This window comes from Cervus canadensis, chromosome 27 (genome assembly GCF_019320065.1).
Source record: "Cervus canadensis isolate Bull #8, Minnesota chromosome 27, ASM1932006v1, whole genome shotgun sequence".
Classification (NCBI taxonomy): Eukaryota; Metazoa; Chordata; class Mammalia; order Artiodactyla; family Cervidae; genus Cervus; species Cervus canadensis.
Genome location: NC_057412.1, coordinates 18,419,633 through 18,436,949, shown reverse-complemented (window position 1 = coordinate 18,436,949; position 17,317 = coordinate 18,419,633). Strand labels below are relative to the sequence as shown.

At 36.6% G+C, this 17,317-nt stretch overlaps 1 protein-coding gene across 4 annotated transcripts in view; it reads left to right on the top strand.

The window, feature by feature from the left end:
• The window catches only part of LOC122428683, a 673,994-nt gene that overhangs the window by 648,624 nt on the left and 8,053 nt on the right, over positions 1-17,317 (top strand). The window contains exon 1 of one of the 4 annotated variants that reach the window (XR_006265792.1): positions 13,835-16,400. The exons of the other annotated variants lie outside the window; for them this stretch is intronic. The gene's annotated coding sequence lies outside the window, so the exon portion shown is untranslated. Of the gene's footprint in view, positions 1-13,834; positions 16,401-17,317 lie in introns of those variants that run through there. 4 annotated transcript variants of the gene reach the window in all.

Sequence of the window (17,317 nt, the reverse complement as noted above, 5' to 3'; positions counted from 1 at the left end):
TTTTTCTGCATTTCTATCTTAGCTGTCACAGAAGGATATTGTTTGGGGGCTGTATAAAATGATTTGGAAAATCAGATCTTACTAAGCTTAAAATAAAGGAAGAGATCTACAACAAAGAGCGAGAAAATGATGTGTGTTGCATACAAAAAAAGCAGTGATATTAACAATTCTATGGCTTCCTGGTTGGGAGACCAGTCTGAGCCAGACGCATATATTAAAGGCTGTCTGCCGCCGATGTGAGCTTGCTCAATGCGGTGGAAATGAGGAATCACCTCCTCTCTGACACCAGCTTATTTTTACATTTTAATTTTGAAATAGCAAATCACTGTTTTACGTAAACATACTAACCCCTGCTTGATTCTTTGCCTTTTTTCACATTGTTTGCTAATTTACTGTCAACTTCCAGCTCTGTTTTTTTTTAAGTATCATTCTCTCACCTTAAACATCTATCAAATACCAAAGACATTAGTTTTTCTTTTGTCTCTTTTACATTGCCCTGTTAATATTGTGATACTCATGCTTTTAACTTTTAATCTCTGTAAGGAAAACAGCAGTTTTTCAAAATTGGCATTTTTTAAAGCCTTTTAGGATCCATCAAGGAAGCCACTTCTGGAATTTTGCCAAATCTAAATATGATTACATTTCATTTCTGGGTTCATGGGGTCAATATCTTTCTGAGTATAAAAGTCTTTAACACTTTAGTGTGCCAGTAAAGCTTCAGTAGAGGTGCAGAGATTAAGCTACATTAATAATGTCTAGAAGAGGTATGGGTGTCTCAGGGGAATTATAATACAGGTTAATTACTAATGAAATTACAAGTGGTATATACTGCCTTAAATTCCTTAAACTCAAATGGACATGCTAGTACATGTGCCCAGACTTAGTCTAATTCACCTGATGAATATTTAAAAGGTTTTGCAAGTTGTTATGTTTGGATGAGTTTCGAGAAAAGCAGTGCGTAAAGGGTTAGCTAACGCCCAAATATTCTCACCATTTACACACACAGTGCAGCCTACGTTTCGGTAGGCATTGAGTGCAGGCATCATTTTGATTACTTAGATTCTTTTGTTTAATTTCTTACTAGACATTTAACTTAGCACTGAAATCCCACTGATCCCTTAGTGACTGTATTTAGAAAAGGAAAACAAAGTTCCTAATATAGAGAAGTTTTCAAAAATCCTGAACATTTGTAAGCTTTTGAAAAATAGGCTTTTTACTGCAACTCTGCAAATACATAGTATGTGGAAACTTAGGTGCTAACATTATCTGTCGTCTCCGTATTTAGTTTTTTATCTCTCAGTGACCAACTACACCCTGAGATATTATATGCATGTATATTAATACACGTTAGCATATGTACTTAATACATACTTTAATGTATAAATTAATATGTGTTAATATACACACATATTCAAAGATATCTTAATTTTTTTAAATCTTTGGTAAAAATAGTATGAAAATTGAGAAATTTTCATATAATTATCCACAATATTTCTTCAATGTGTTAGCTTTGATTTTCATTGAATATTGCCTTTTTCCCAGCTTTATCAGATAGAGTGCATTACTAGCCAATAATATTAAGTTGTATGTAATGTCTTACTTGTAGCAGTTTGAAAGCAGGTGGAACTTGAAGGTAATTGAGATTAAGTGAATTTAAGATGAAATAGTTTTATATAGTCAGCTAATGCATACATATTTTATAAAGAATTTCAAAGTGAAAAATTATCATATGGTGAAATAAGTTTTTCATTGTATCTGATGTTAGAAATATGGTTTTAAGTGTGTTACCTTAATAATTATTCCTAAACAAAACTAGAGTGAAAAATAATCATGGACTTTATCTGTTAGGTCAGCTAAATGAGAATAATAATTCCTAGATTTCCTCTTGGCCTTTTGGGTTTCTGGGGCATTTTAGGTCTTTGATGTAAAGTGGACTTAACCATTTCACTTTTCTAAGAAGTTTCTTCCTCTCTCCTGGTAGGTGTCTGACAATTTGTGAACCCCAGATGACTATTCTGTGGAGTCATCTTTCCTTGCCTTTGAATTAGCTTTCCCTAGGCCATGAGTCAACATCAATATTTTATACATCCAAATTGGTAGGTCTGTATTGAAATTCTACATGTTTTTCTGGACATATAAGTGATTTATGAGAAATTAAATTGACACTGTTGTGGTGTTTCCAGTTTTCAGACATCTTCACTAAGAGATTTAGGTGATGTTGAAACGTTAGACAACAGAAGCACTTGGTTTTGTAGAATTTAAAAATGTAATGTCTTTCTTATGGTAAACTTCCTCTTCTTAGCGGTAAGGGGAGAACCAGTATGTGGCTAAGTTATTACTCTATTAAACATCGCATTGAAAACCCAGCCTGTGCATTTATGAACCTTGGGGAGGATCCTACATTAGACAACATTTTTTGTTGGGGGATTACACCACAGAGGTTCCCTTCACTTCTCTCTCTTCCTGGCCCCCCTCCACCCAACATGGAGTCTTTTCAACTTCTTCAAAGAAGTGGGGGGAAAAGTAGACTCTTTATTAATGGCAGAAAACAAACTGGCTGCTGGACTTCCGAGACAGCCTTCTAATAATACAGCAGAGTAAGCACTACAACAAAGAATTCTTGAATGTACTAAATATATAGGGAAGCCTATTTAAATTCACCAGAGGGCCTTAGAGGACAAACAGCAGAAAGTTTAGAATTCAATTCAAGCCATGCCAGAAAATGAAAATGTACTTAAAATAGGATTTCTGAAACAATTGTTCAAAGGCATGTCAACTTTTAAGGTTCTTTCTAGAATAATGAAATTTGTACTTTAGTTTCTGTGGTGACTTTTTCCATTAGAAAGGAAGAGTGATTAACAGGGTCTCAAAGTAACTGTGTCTTATGTTTAAAGAAAATGCGTTTTCTTTCCATTGAGTGTGCTCTAGTGAGGTCTACCAAGTGTACTGATGAAAATCACCCAAATATATACATGAAACAAAGAGATGATGTAATAATGGAAATGCTCTTCCTACTTTGGAAGAAAAGAAGCTCAACTTGTATGTTCTCTCTAGTTCATTTCTTTCCATTCACTTTTGTGACATATTTTAAAATAAATGTAACAAAGTAATTCTGAAAGAGTAAATTGCTGATAAAAAATAGGACTCTGTGTTGTTAAAAATTATTTTAAAAATGATACATATCTTATCTCTTACTGACTTTAGAAAATGCTCTTTACACTTTATAAGACATGTGCATCTATAAGAAGTACCACATCTATAAGAATGCATATTTTATTAGTCTTAGTGTTGAGATAAATTGCTGCTTGTAGAGTTTATTTAAAGGCCTTTATGACCTTGACTCAGGAATTAAATTTCTAGTGGGCTTTTTCTGAGTGTCTTCTTGTAGAATTAATATAGCTATTAGAAAAAGATTGTCATTCTTTGTCTCAAGGATTACCGGTTGTAAAGAGGATGAAAACTTGGTCTCACTAGTGACACATATTTGTCACCGCTGAGGAAAGATTTTGCTTGAGAACGAAGCCCATGTGAATTTCCAATTCATAAATACAACTTATCAACTTAAAAATAAACTATTAATTTGTTAATTCATCCATTCACTCATAAATGTAAATTTAACATAAAATAACTCAATGAATTAAGGCTGCATAAACACATGGGTTCATCGTGACCAATAAAGATGTGACCATTTAACAAAATTTGATTGACTTTAAAATAAAATGTCAGATATGTGATTAGTAAATATAGATATTAAGTTTTAATAATAAAAAGTAGTTGTTGTCTTCAATACATTAGATGAAGCTTGATTCATAATTTACCAAGCAACTGAACTCATTTACAGTTATATTTTAATGACATTTTAATATCAAGGACTTCAGAGGGCTTCAGGATTGATCAACAAAATAATTCAAGTAAATTCCTTAGCTCAGTGCCTGGCACCAAGAAATTGCTTCTGCTAAACAGACTATTTTTTTTCATCACCCAAATTTACCAGGTGTACAGTGTTCCAAAGGATGAGATTCAGACACCAATAGGGAATCATTTCAGCTCCAGGGCACTCACAAATCATTTATCATAAATATCTTTATCAAGGGTTTTCTGAGTGTCAGTTGTAGGAAAGGAAAAGAGGAATTCTGCTCTTAAATAGCTTATCGTCTACAAAAGCTGTCTTTCACTTTTCTGACACTTTTGTGTCTTTTTTGTGTGCCTTAGCCTTTCATAAATTCTGTACTTTGGAGGCTTTATTCTTTTTCATATTTTATGGATTAGCATTTTATGAGGCTTGTCCTATGTTCTAGGTGTATATGAGATAACCTGTCTGTATATTTGGACAAGATGTGGGATATTGCTAGGATTTTCACTGCCTAGATTCTGGTCATGTTATTCCCTATACTCTGCAAAGTTCTGGTGATTAAGAACCATAGTTAGACCATGACAATGTTAATAACTGTGGTTTATAAAGATGGCACTTCCAGAATAATTGGACCAAAATGAAGTATTTACATATGTTGTCAGTACATGTAAAAAAGAAAAAAAGCTGTCATTTAATTTCTTTTAAGAAAGAACTAAATTGGATATAATGATATTGATCAGGCAGAGTTTCATAAAACAGCAATTACATTAATTAGTCAAAAGATCAAAACATTTTAATTGGGCTATTCTCTGGGAGTTAACAAAATATGCAGAATAAACTTGGAGTTTTAGACTTTTGCATCATAAAAGTCACCACTGAACTAGAATAGTGAAGCAGAAATAGAAAGCCAGAATATTAGTACAACTTTTACCGCTAGTTATGGAACAGAACTTCTCTTCACTTTTTAAATTTATTATTGATTTATAAAATAATGATTTTTCAGGTTAAAATTGCTATATCATTAGACAGTTACATATTTTTTCCAACCCACAGGAGACATTTTAAGTCATGTTAGGAAGGACTAGTATTAGCTTGTACTGTGTGCTAAGTCACTTCAGTGATGTCCGACTCTTTGCAACCCTATTGACTGCGCCCTCCAGGCTTCTCTGTCCATGGGATTCTTCAGGCAAAAGTACTTTAGTGGGTTGCCGTGGTGTCCTTCAGGGGATCTTCCTGACCCAGGGATCGAACACACGTCTCTTACATGTCCTTGCGTTGTCAGATGGGTTCTTTACCGCTAGTGCCACCTGGGAAGCCAAGCATTGTCTTAGATCATTGGACTAATCAGACTCCGTCAGTAGCAAAAGATCAAAACTCAGCTCAAGATAGTTTATACAAAAGAGGAGACTATATGGACACCACCTCCTCCTCTTCCTTCCCTTCCTCCTCATCCTTCTATCTCCTCTTTCTCTTCCTCCTCTTGTTTTCTCCTTTCCTCCTCTACCTGGGCCCCTCTCCCTGATCCCACAGTACTCCCCCCACCTTCTCTATCTCCAATAAATGTGTTGACTTGATTCTCAGGCAGTTGACCTCATTCTCGCATTCTCTCTAGTTGATAGCCAAGATGACCTTTGGGAACTCTAGATGTGCCTCATGCCACATTCCTACAGCTTGTAATTCCAGGAGGAAAAAGCAAGATGTTTCTCCTTATCCCTACATCAATTTCATTTCTCTGAAAGGCTCAGATTGCCTCTGTTTTGGAGCAACTCCTCTGTCCATTTGTTACTCAAGGTGGACAGACCGTGTAGGGGAGGCCGTACAGGATACCCTGCGTGCTGCATGCCAAGTCGTTTCAGCCGTGTCTGACTCTGCCACCCTATGGATTGTAGCCCACCAAGTTCCTCTATCCGTGGGATTCTCCAGGCAAGAACACTGGAGTGGGTTGCCGTACCCTCCTCCAGGGGATCTTCCCAACGCAGATATCAAGACCCCATCTCTTAAGTCTCCTGCATTAGCAGGTGGGTTCTTTACCACTAGCGCCACCTGGGAAGCCCCACAAGATACACCTGGCAAGTTTAATGTCAGTGGCAGAAGGTGAAAGAAATTCAAAGCAGGCACCAATGTAACAGGGCTCCCAGCAACCACTCCACATTTCCAGCTTCCTTTACATAATGATACATTGTAGGCTTCTGTCTTGGTAAACTCAGTGGAGGCCTATCAACATAGGTAATATTAAGTTTTTTAAAACAATGTGTTCTGTATAGCTTTGTAACTATAAAACATTAGCAGCAGCAAATCTCAACCTTGAGTATCATGGAGATTAATTACAGTATTTTTTTAAGTTTGGGATTTTAATTAGGATCTTAGTCCCCTGACCAAGGATCAAACCCATGTTCCCTGTAGTGGAAGGCAGAACCTTAACCACTGGAATGCAAAAGTTCTGAGATTGATTATATTTTATTAGCATTTTTTCATGATCATTTAATATTTTGCGTATATTGGGAAAGTCAATATTTAGACTCATTTAGGAATTTGTCATTTTAAAAATTATTTAGGATTATTAGAAATGGGAGTTTGGTATAAAAGGGATGGTGTTTATATTATGTAGTCTAGTGTCTATCCTCAGCCACCACATGGTTAGGTCATTCTGTTACAGAAAATTTTGTATCATTTACCTTTACCTCTAATATTATAATACTAGGGAGCTTCATGTTGCTGATTATTAAAAATATTTTATTTTGGCTTGTGAGTTAGTTTATTCCTCTTCTACTATCATTGGAGATACATATGCATATGTGTGTGTGTGTATGCATGTGCGTGTGTGTGTATACATATATATATAAAAAAACATTCTAATAATATAAAATCAATACAATGGCTATAATTTTATACAGATATAATCATATTTGTATATGCATATACAAATACATGTATTTGTATTCCCAGGTGTATTCCCAAGTGGCTCAGTGGTAAAGAATCCACCTGCCAATGCAGGAGTCACAAGTTCAGTCCCTGGGTCAGGAAGATCCCCTGAAATAGGAAATGGCAACCCACTCCAGTATTCTTGCCTGATAAATCCCAAAGACAGAGGAACCTGGCGGGCTATAACATATAGGATCACAAAGAGTCAGACATGACTGAGCATGCATAGTAATACATATATTCATATAATGCACATATATATAACTGCATCTTTAATATAAATATAACCACTATATAATTTTATATTATTAGAGTGTTAGATCCTAATCCTTTTCAGCACTGCTTTTTACCATGTTATGAACTGGACAATTTTAGATATTATTGGTAGATACTACCACTGACTACTATTTAGGGATCTTCTTCACTGAGAAAAAGATTAATTTGCTATGAATAATGATTCTCATGCAAAACATTTTGGGTTTTTGTGATGTAGATGAGCAAGGCTATAAATATAATTTAGAAAGTTTGAAAATTGATTTTCACATCCACAATTCTTCTTCCTAATTAATCAAATTACAAAATTATGCTGTGGTTTCCAGTATATTAAAATAAGTTGTCATATTTGGAACATCTGTTTTTGCTCATATTACAAGTATGTGTTTCTAAACGTCTGAAATATAGATTGCCATAAATAATCTTTATTATTTATTCCATGGAAGCGTGATACCTACTTCCTCTCATAATGCTTATTTCCCACAGAGTAAATCTTCCAGATTGCATTTTATCTTTTTCCTTATCAAGAGAGAGGGGAAGAGGCGAGGGTTTTAGTTAAGGCTTGCTGATTGGTTAAGAAAAGGGCTGTCATTGGCAGTCCTTCCAGACGCGAGGCTGTGGCTCCAGACAGTCAGCTGGTACCATCGCTTTGTCTCAACTATAAGTCAGTCTCGTAATGGCCGAGGCTGACACCTTGACATTTTCAAGAAGAGTAAAAGACCTGATCTGAATGGAAATCAATTTTATTTTACAAATCTTGGATTATTACTCTGAGTCTTTTCGTGTGTCTTCTTGAGACTTGCTTGGAATTTTCATGCTCATAAGAGGATTATTTGCATCATTATACATCTTTTTGCTGTAAAAAACATATTCTTACTTCCTTATTCAGTCTTAAGATGGAAAACTTGATTGTTAAAATTTTATATAAGAAAAACATCACTGATAAGCTAAATTTTATTTTAACCATAATGTATTGATAGTTTAAAAATATGACAGTAGCAGTAACTGCCATCAGTTTTGCAGAATGTTTGTAAAATATTCTGTGATTTAGAAATGCAAGTTGTGTGCACACATTCCCAGATTAACCTTTGATTATCTAATAATACATAATGTCATTCATGGAGTGGTTCTGAACTTCAATTAAGCAAGTCTCAAGCCTAGAATACCCTGAAAAGTATTTGATTTATACTTTTATGTTCTTGCACATAAAATGTAGATTTAAGGATTACAGAGTCAGTGAGAAATTGCATGCATTTAATTGTATTACATAGGTCAAGCATTAAATTATGCCACAATGTTTTTGACCAAGTGGCATAGAAAATAATCCACATTTGACTAGTGTGAAGAGAAGTTCTTTATAGCTCTTGTAGGAGCTTCCCACTGAATGTTTTTAAAAAATTAACAATTCTGTTATGTCTTCCGCTTTTAGGAACCAATTTCTTTAAACCCACAAAGGAAAAGAAACTTGTACTTCCTTAGTATGTTTGCTTGTTCCCTCAACAAGATTGACTTACACTCAGTGAAACCCTAATCTTCGAAACACAACTATTAATTGAGAATTTGGGCGTCACCCCTCCTGTCAAGTTGGAAAAGTCGCCCCAGAGTCTGGCAGTGATTTCTCTTCCTCCTCTTCATTATTAGTCTTCAGTTTCTTCCCCAATCTTACTTCTAAACAAGAATATTCTTTGACTGCTAAGTTCATTATTTTGAAGGGTCCCATGAACAAGTGTGAGTTTCCTTGGTGGCTCAGTGGAAAATAATCCTTCTGCCAATGCAGGAGATGCAGGCTTGATCCCTGGGTCAAGAAGATCCCCTGGATTAGGAAATGGAAACCCACTCCAGTATTCTTGCCTGGGAAATCCCATGGACAGAGGGGCCTGGTGGGCTACAGTCCACAGGATCACGAAAGAGCTGGACATGTCTTAGCAACTAAACAACAACAACAACAAGGAACAAGTGCGGTTATAGGCAATTACAAACAGGAGACACTCAACTCTTAAATCTTTATATCCATCCTTATTTTCATCCATCCATTTATTCATAATCTATACGAAACAAGACCCTATGCTAAGTATGTGCAAAATACAAAATGAAGTTAAGATTCGTTCTTCCCAAGATATGTTCTTAAGAAAAAATAAGAAAAACTAAAAAAAATTTTTTAAGTTATCAAATCGGAATATGACAGATCCTGAGGAATATAAAAACACAATGTTTTGGATTTGGAGAGGAAGTATTTACTTTCATTGTTGAGAATCAAAGACACTTCTCAAGAGGAGGCTGTATTTAGCTAGTCTGTGACAGAAATTCTAGAGGAAGTGATGGCTGAGTTTCAGGAAAAATATGCAGCATGAGCAAATGTGTAGATGCAGGAAAGACAGGCTATGTTTGGCACTTAATTTTGTTGGGACATTAGGTGCATTTTCATGAAATGCCTATTGAAGGGTAACCTGAGACCAGCTTACGGAGGCCCTTCAGTGTTCACAGAGGCTTTTCTAGTAATTGAGTAGTTTTACAGTATGGCAGACACTGGGCATCCTTTAAAGATTGGGGGAAAGAGTCAAGATTAATCCAAAACCAGCGTAACTTAAGACCTCAACTTAGGGGACAAATCAGAGCTACTCAGAAAGACTTATGAAGATACGGCGTTCTTCTAACCCTGTACATTCTGACTCAGTTGGTTAGAAGTCAAGCCCATGCAGGTGCATTTCGTAAAAGCTCCTGGCTAAGGCAGAGACTGTTGAGAAGACCAAGGATAAATAGACGTAGGAAGAAACCAAAATAGAGATCTAAACTTGGGCTTCCTAATCTGAGGTCTACCATGTTCCCATGAGATTAAATGAAATATTTTGAGTGGATATTCATTATTTTGGGGAAAATGAACCTGTAGTGTTTCTAAGATTCTGAATTGAGACTAAAATTACACAAAAATTAAGAACCAGTAGGAATACTTAGTGTGAAACTGAGATGGTATATATGAGAAATCATGACTATATAATTGATAATTTCATAACCTGGCAGATTTCATGGGGATAAAAACTATGGCAAGGAAAAAACAAGTGGAAAATGACAATAAATCCCTCCTCCTTTTGACACTTGAAGAATGAGAATGACAATCCTCTGTGAACCAGATTCCCCCAGTTCCTATTGCAGTTAATAGAAATCTGATATCATGCATGTCGGATTCATGGTGTCAATGTGACTCTCAAAGGTAAGATATCAAACAACTAATTAAAATCTTGGAGGTGATTATACAGCTTTGAAAATAATTTTTACACAAAGCTGGTTGAACATGTTGAAGTCAGGAATCTAGGCTTATCTTCTATTTCTGTCTTTGACTGATGTTCATTTCTTTCAGATTCTCAGTTAATCTCACAATGACCACTGATGCCATCCCATGTTGTTTTTGGTCAGTAGGGATAAGGAGGAAAATAAGGACACAACATGCAGGCAAAGTCAGTCGCAAAGAGTCTTGTCTCTTTGTGACCCCATAGACTGTAGCCCAATAGGCTCATTTGCCCACAGAAATTTCCAACAAGATTACTGGAGTGGGGTGACAGTTCCTACTCCAGGGAATCTTCCCAACCCAGGGATCAAACCTGGGTCTCTTGTGTCTCCTGAATTGACATACTACCAGTGCCATCTGGGAAGTCCAAGAATGTACACTTACTTTTAAACAAACACTCTGCCATGCCCTTAGAATTTAGTCAGAAGGTCCACAAGGCTTTTGATGAATGGGTGCATAGAAATGTAGACTTTATTCTGGGTAGGCATTCATCCAACTAAAAACCAGAGAAATAAGTGAATAGATAATTGCAGAAGAATAACAATCTCTGTCATAATGAAATATGTAATTTTGAAGCATGCAATAACTCATGAAACAGAACCTTAATATTGAGACATTTTATCTCAACCTAAGTATGTTGATTGGAAAGAGGCAGAAATTTCTTTATAACATTGTTTATGAAAATATATCTCATTTAAAACTCCTGTCTTCTTCAAGTAAATCATATCCTGGAAATGCTGGAATTCTGTATGCAACTGGAAAGATAGTATTAACTGTTTAAAAATAGAGTAACTAGAACTGGAGTAACCTACCAGCCCAAGGTTATTAAACCTGCTAGTCTCAATTCATCTTTAAGATATTTTTACATTACTTTAAAGGCAGCTGGCAAAGTGGTTGTCTGAGAAGGCAGTGTATTAAACCTAGACAGCATATTAAACCCAGACAGAATATTAAAAAACAGAGATATCACTTTGCTGACAAAAGTCCATGTAAGCAAAGATATATTTTTTTCCAGTAGTCATGTATGGATGAGAGGCTTGGACCATAAAGAAGGCTGAGGCTAAAGAATTAATGCTTTCAAATTTTGGTGTTGGAGAAGACACTTGAGTCCCTTGGACAGCAAGGAGATCAAACCAGTCAATCCTAAAGGAAATCAACCCTGAATATGCGTTGGAAAGATGATGCTGAAGCTGAAGTTCCAATACTTTGGCCACCTGATGCAAAGAACTGAATCATTGAGAAAAAATCCTGATGCTGGGAAAGATTGAGGACAGGAGAAGAAGGGGTGACAGAGAATGAGATAGTTGGATACAGTCACTGACTCAGTGGACATAAATCTGAGCAAACTCCAGGAGACAGTGAAGGACAGGGAAGCCTGGCATGCTGCAGTTCATGGGGTTGCAAAGAGTCAGACACAACTTAGCTACTGAACAACAACACAGGCAAGTAGCTTATTTACAAAATATATTAAACTTTTCCTGCGTAATAAAAATGGTTCATTTCATAAAATTAGAAATTCCAGACAGAAAATCAAATATATATGTATGCATATATGTATACATATATGTGTGTGTCTGTATATATATGTATATGTATAATCGCTCAGAAAATAATCCCAGTTGTCATATGGTATAAATCATACATCTCTCCTTCTTTGTCTTTCTCATTCACGCACACACTGAATATCTTCATAAATATTTGCAACTTGCTGTTTAATTGTTAATACCAAAGGAACATTTCCCACATATCATTTTAGCATATGCTTGTTATGTTATTGTTTGAGTATATTAAAATTAATTTACCTACTGCATTCGTAGGTGTAAGCTGAGTTTTTTCCATTCTTTTTTTCCTAATTATAAATAGTATTCTGATGATAAATACACATTTATATAATTATATATAAGTATTCCATTGATATATTAATTTGGACAGATGACAACGGCCTGAATGAAGGCGGTGTCAGTGGAAGTGGAGAGAGAATGAGGGAGCAGAGTTTAGAAGAGCCAAGTGATTAACTGCATGTAGAATGATATCTGAAAATTTTTAACCAAGGTTATCATTTCCCCAATTTATGCTCATTGCTTTTATTTTTCTCTACCCATTTGATCAATGCCTTTTATTCCTTTAGTGGAAAGACACACTGTTCTGATCTGGAAGAGCTGGACTCTTGAGAGGGAAATGGTTTTCTTTTTCATTCTTAAAGGGCTTGGTTAGCAGTAGTAACCTAGATGCTAGAGATTTGGATCATAGGATTTGTAAAAGTTAACCCTAAACTAGAGAAGAGTTTAGGATATGAGCTGGAAGTAGTTGCTCATCTCTCAGGACAGCATGAAACTTTCCAGACTGGGGTCATGAAGAGCCTAGAGAAGGGGGGGGGGGGAGTTGGATGTAGATAAGGAACATCGCATATTCTCTTCTGACTGCTGTAACTTCTAGAGGAGGGAAATGGGTAACAGACTCCTGTTGGATGAGTATAAAGACATAAGAGCCAGAGGGATTATGAGCCCTGCCCCCTGGAACCCTCCTGGGTGGGCTAGGTGGGACAACTTTGTGGACGCTTACAGAAGTTGCAGCAGGGGACAGCTAGAGGGAGTCTGAACTAGCACCCTGGCCTCTCACCCTCAACCCATCACCTTCTTCCAAGAAAGCCCTTCAGCAGGGCACAGGAGAGATCTGGAAAAATGTCCTTGCCTTCAAGAGGCATCAAGGAGATAGCTGGAAAATAGATGGAGGATACTATAGAGTTTCAAAAGATCCACAACAATAGCTAGAACCAAGGAAAGAGAGCTAGTCAGCAAACTGGGCTTGTTGAAAGCAGCATTTTAGATAGTTTCACTGCTGAGGGAAGAATTTCCAAAGGCAAAAGACCAACACACCAAAAGACACATTAGCAGAGATTAATGAGGACCAGAAAAGAGTGGGTAGCCATAGTGGGGAGAAAGGAGAAATCAGAGATAGGAAATGCCACCTTTATTATATACTAAATTCTCATATATTCTAGAATATTCTAGGAAGTAGTAAGTAGAAAGTGAAAGTTGCTCAGCAGTGTATGACTGTTTGCAACCCCAGGAATTCTCCAGGCCAAAATACTGGAGTGGGTAGCCTTTCCCTTTTCCAGGGAATCTTCCCAACCCAGAGATTGAAATCAGCTCTCCTTCATTGCAGGCAGATTCTTTACCATCTGAGTCACAAGGGAAGCCCAAGAATACTGGAGTGGGTAGCCTATCCGTTCTGCAGAGGATCTTTCCGACCCAGGAATAGAATCGGGGTCTCCTGCATTGCAGGCAGATTCTTTACCGGCTGAGCTATCAGGGAAGCCCCAGTCCATTTAAAAATAGTATATTCAAGCATGTTAAATCACTTCAGTCATGTCCAACTCTTTGCACCTCTAGACCGTAGCCCACCAGGCTCCTCTATCCATCTGATTCTCCAGGCAAGAATACTGGAGTAACTTGCCATGCCCTCCTCCAGGGGATCTTTCCAACCCAGGGATTGAACTCCCATCTCTTAAGTCTCCTGCATTGGCAGGTGGGTTCTTTATCACTAGCACCACCTGGGAAGCTCAAATTCGACGGTGATAACTATATTTCTAAATTTTTCATTTACTTTGCCTTTCTAGCGAGTGAATTAAGAACCTTTGGAAGTTGTAATCTTTTTCATGTAGTTCATCCAAGATTTAGCATAATGTAGTATTTTTTCAAGTTTCCTTCAAGACTTTGCTTTTTTCTTATTTTGTTTTGGACCTTGTCAGGTCCATTTATTTATTCAGTCAATCAAAGAAAAATACATTGAGTACCTTCCATATGGCAAGCAGGTTATGCTAATCTGTAAGCTTAGCTTTAAAGTGTGAACTTAGTTTCAGTTACAGTTTATTTTATTGTATTTGTTTAATGTTAATTGAACATACCCATGTCTTTGTACCAAATGGAGCATGTTCTTCACAAAATTTTTGTTTATGGGTGGACATTAGGATTACAATTAGAAAAAAAGTACACACAAGCACACCTACTCACTAAAATATAGGAAATATTGATGATCTTAAAGAAAATACACAATGAAACAGTTGAGAATGTAGTCGCTCAGTCATGTCCGACTCTTTGTGACCCCATGGACTGTAGCCTGCTAGGCTCCTCTGTCAGTGGAATTCTCCAGGGGAGAATACTGGAGTGGGTTGCCATTCCCATCTCCAGGAGATCTTCCCAACCCAAGGATTGAGCCCTGGTCTGCTTTTTTGCAGGCAGATTCTTTACTATCTGAGCCACCAAGGAAGCCTCCAAATCACGGCACATATCTTCAAAGTCATTGACTAAAAGAACATCATGAGAAAAACAGTATTGTTTCTTTTTAGTGCTTCTGATATCTTTCCTGGGAATTCAGGTGGAACAGAGAATCCAGTGAAATCTGGTGCTTTGCATCATTATTAAGCTCATATCTGCAAGCTAATCTTCTGTGATAAGATTAAAATATAAAAGCATTTGAATCAATAGCTCTTTCAGATGCTGCTTTGATAAAATTGCTTCATTTTCTTTTCCAACTAATTAATTCATGTAAGTAGAAAGATTAGGAGAAAAACTTACTCATATTATCAGTAACAGGATCCAAACAGTTTATTGAACTGTATTGTTGGCATCTTTGCAACCAATAAAACTCTTTAATAATCAGGTCTCAGAAACATCTGTCTTAGAAAGGGTTATACACTCTGGCTTCTATTTACTTGAAAAGGAATTAACCTAGGGTCAGGGGCAGAGGTGAGGTTACTTCTACCTGGAAATTAATCATAAAATTCATTCTACCCTTTGATGTCTGTGAACATACACCTCACCCCCACCTCCATCTTTTATCTTCTTAAAACCCTCAAGCTCCCTTTCATGTGTTGTGGCAATTTAAAGGAAGCTAAAGTTGTGAGTTTGTTTATTTACTGAATTAAATACTGAAAATGTAATACGGTAGGGTAAAATGTTTCTAAAAGATGTGAAACCTTAAAAAGAAATTCACAGACATCATAAGTGACTAATATATTGGCGAGTTTCAGGCTATGTTCTTAGTCATATTTCTACTAGAAGAAACCTATGTTCCATTTTGTGTTTTCTCATTTGCATTACTGAAAAGTTATTCATGCATATGAAAAGGATAATGTTCATCTCCATATCCCTTCCTCTCCATATTACAAACCCAGTGTGTTTATGAGTTATACATAAACACTGCTGTATCTGTATATTTATGCATACATATCTATGTGATTCAAATTTGGTAACACAACTGGATAGCAAGCCCAGGTGATAATATTATGTACAAGATGTGTCTTATTACATCATTAATGGAATATCAAAATTGTCAAATATGTTGAAATCCAATAATTGTAACTGACAAGCTCTAGCATGATTTGTCTCCATTGGGAAGGATTGAAAAAGAGAGAGAGAAAGGAATGTACTTCTGAATTCCCCCTCTAAGTGCATGTGACTGCATGGCATGCTCTTATTACTTCTGTAAATATTTTTCATGAGATGCTGTTTTCACAGCATTCTAAGTAACTGGCTAGTGAAGTTTTTATGTGTGCATAAGCCTTATCATCTCCTAAATTCAGAAATTCAGTGCTGTTCCAGAAAGAACGACAAAGTTGAACTGGCAAGAAGAAAAATGACCAACCTGGCTGGACTATCTCCCTCTAATATATGATTTGCCTTACTCAATATTCCAGGAAATTATTTACCTGAAAGTTTAGATAGAGCCCACAGAGGAAAACTATTTCTCTTCAACTCTCCGGTTCTGTTCCTATCCCTTAGAAAAGTAAATATTATTGCTTGATTCCAAAAAGTTTTCTCTCAAAAATATCATGGCGTGTGGCAATATGAGGAAAAGAGGCTGACAATGAATTTCATGGACACAGAATTCATTCATTACAATGATGAGTTATTCAAGAATCCTCACCCTTTGTGTTCTGCTTTATCTTTTTCTAGGGATGGCATGAAGGAGGAGAAAAAGGAAGCTTATGTTTGTTTGTTTGTTTTCTTTAAGATTAATTCCCAGTTAACCATTTACTAGTGGATTATTTTAAGCCCAGAGGACCTGGTAATTGCATGTTTCTTTTCAGTAATTATGGCAGATATTCAAATGAATAGACAGTGGTAGGCATGTATAGAAGAACCTGGCTTTCTAGACAGACCCACATGTCCGAGATCAAACGGCTACAGCACATTTAGGGTTACAGTCTCCTTCCCTTCCTCCTCATTCTCAACCACAGTGGAGCTTTTTCCAGCGTTGCCATGGTAACACTATATCTGGCTGCTAGCTCTGTCGTAAGTTATTGAACTGAGACTGGCTTTTGGTTTAACAGATAATTAGGTTCTGTCTCACAGGTTCATTTTCCTGTGACTGGGACGTGAATATGACCTACAGCTGGCCTCAATTTCAGTGTCACAGACAAAACTTTAACCCTTCCCAAGCTCCCAAGGCACTCTCCTAACTAAGCCTTGCTTGTGAAGTGGAGGAAGTCCACTGCAGCCCACCTATACCTCCTCTGAGAGCAGCCCGCATTTTATTTATTTTTTTATCGTTATCATAACACTAAGGAAAAGAACTAGATTGTACACATAAAGCATTTTCAAAAATAAAAAAATATCAACAATGTGGCACATGTACTATGTCTTTTCCATGTAACATAATACATAGTGTATGTGTACATATAAAATATATGAAACTGTCTCTTCATTATCATTCCGCTGTTCTTTAATAATTTTTAAAATCATGTCAAATTGCAATTTGGATTCCACAGTACACAGATTTCAAAAGCACCATTTTCAGGAATATTAGCTGGGTATACTTATTCTCAGCTTTCAGAACTGTCTGCCAGTTGATTCATGCCCCTCCCTCTCCTGTTTTATAAACCCTAGATTTTTGCTGACATTGAAAGGTTCCTTTGGAGTCACAGGCAGGTCCCTGCTACAGGGAACCATGCCATCTCTGCTGAAATGCCCAAATGTTCACTC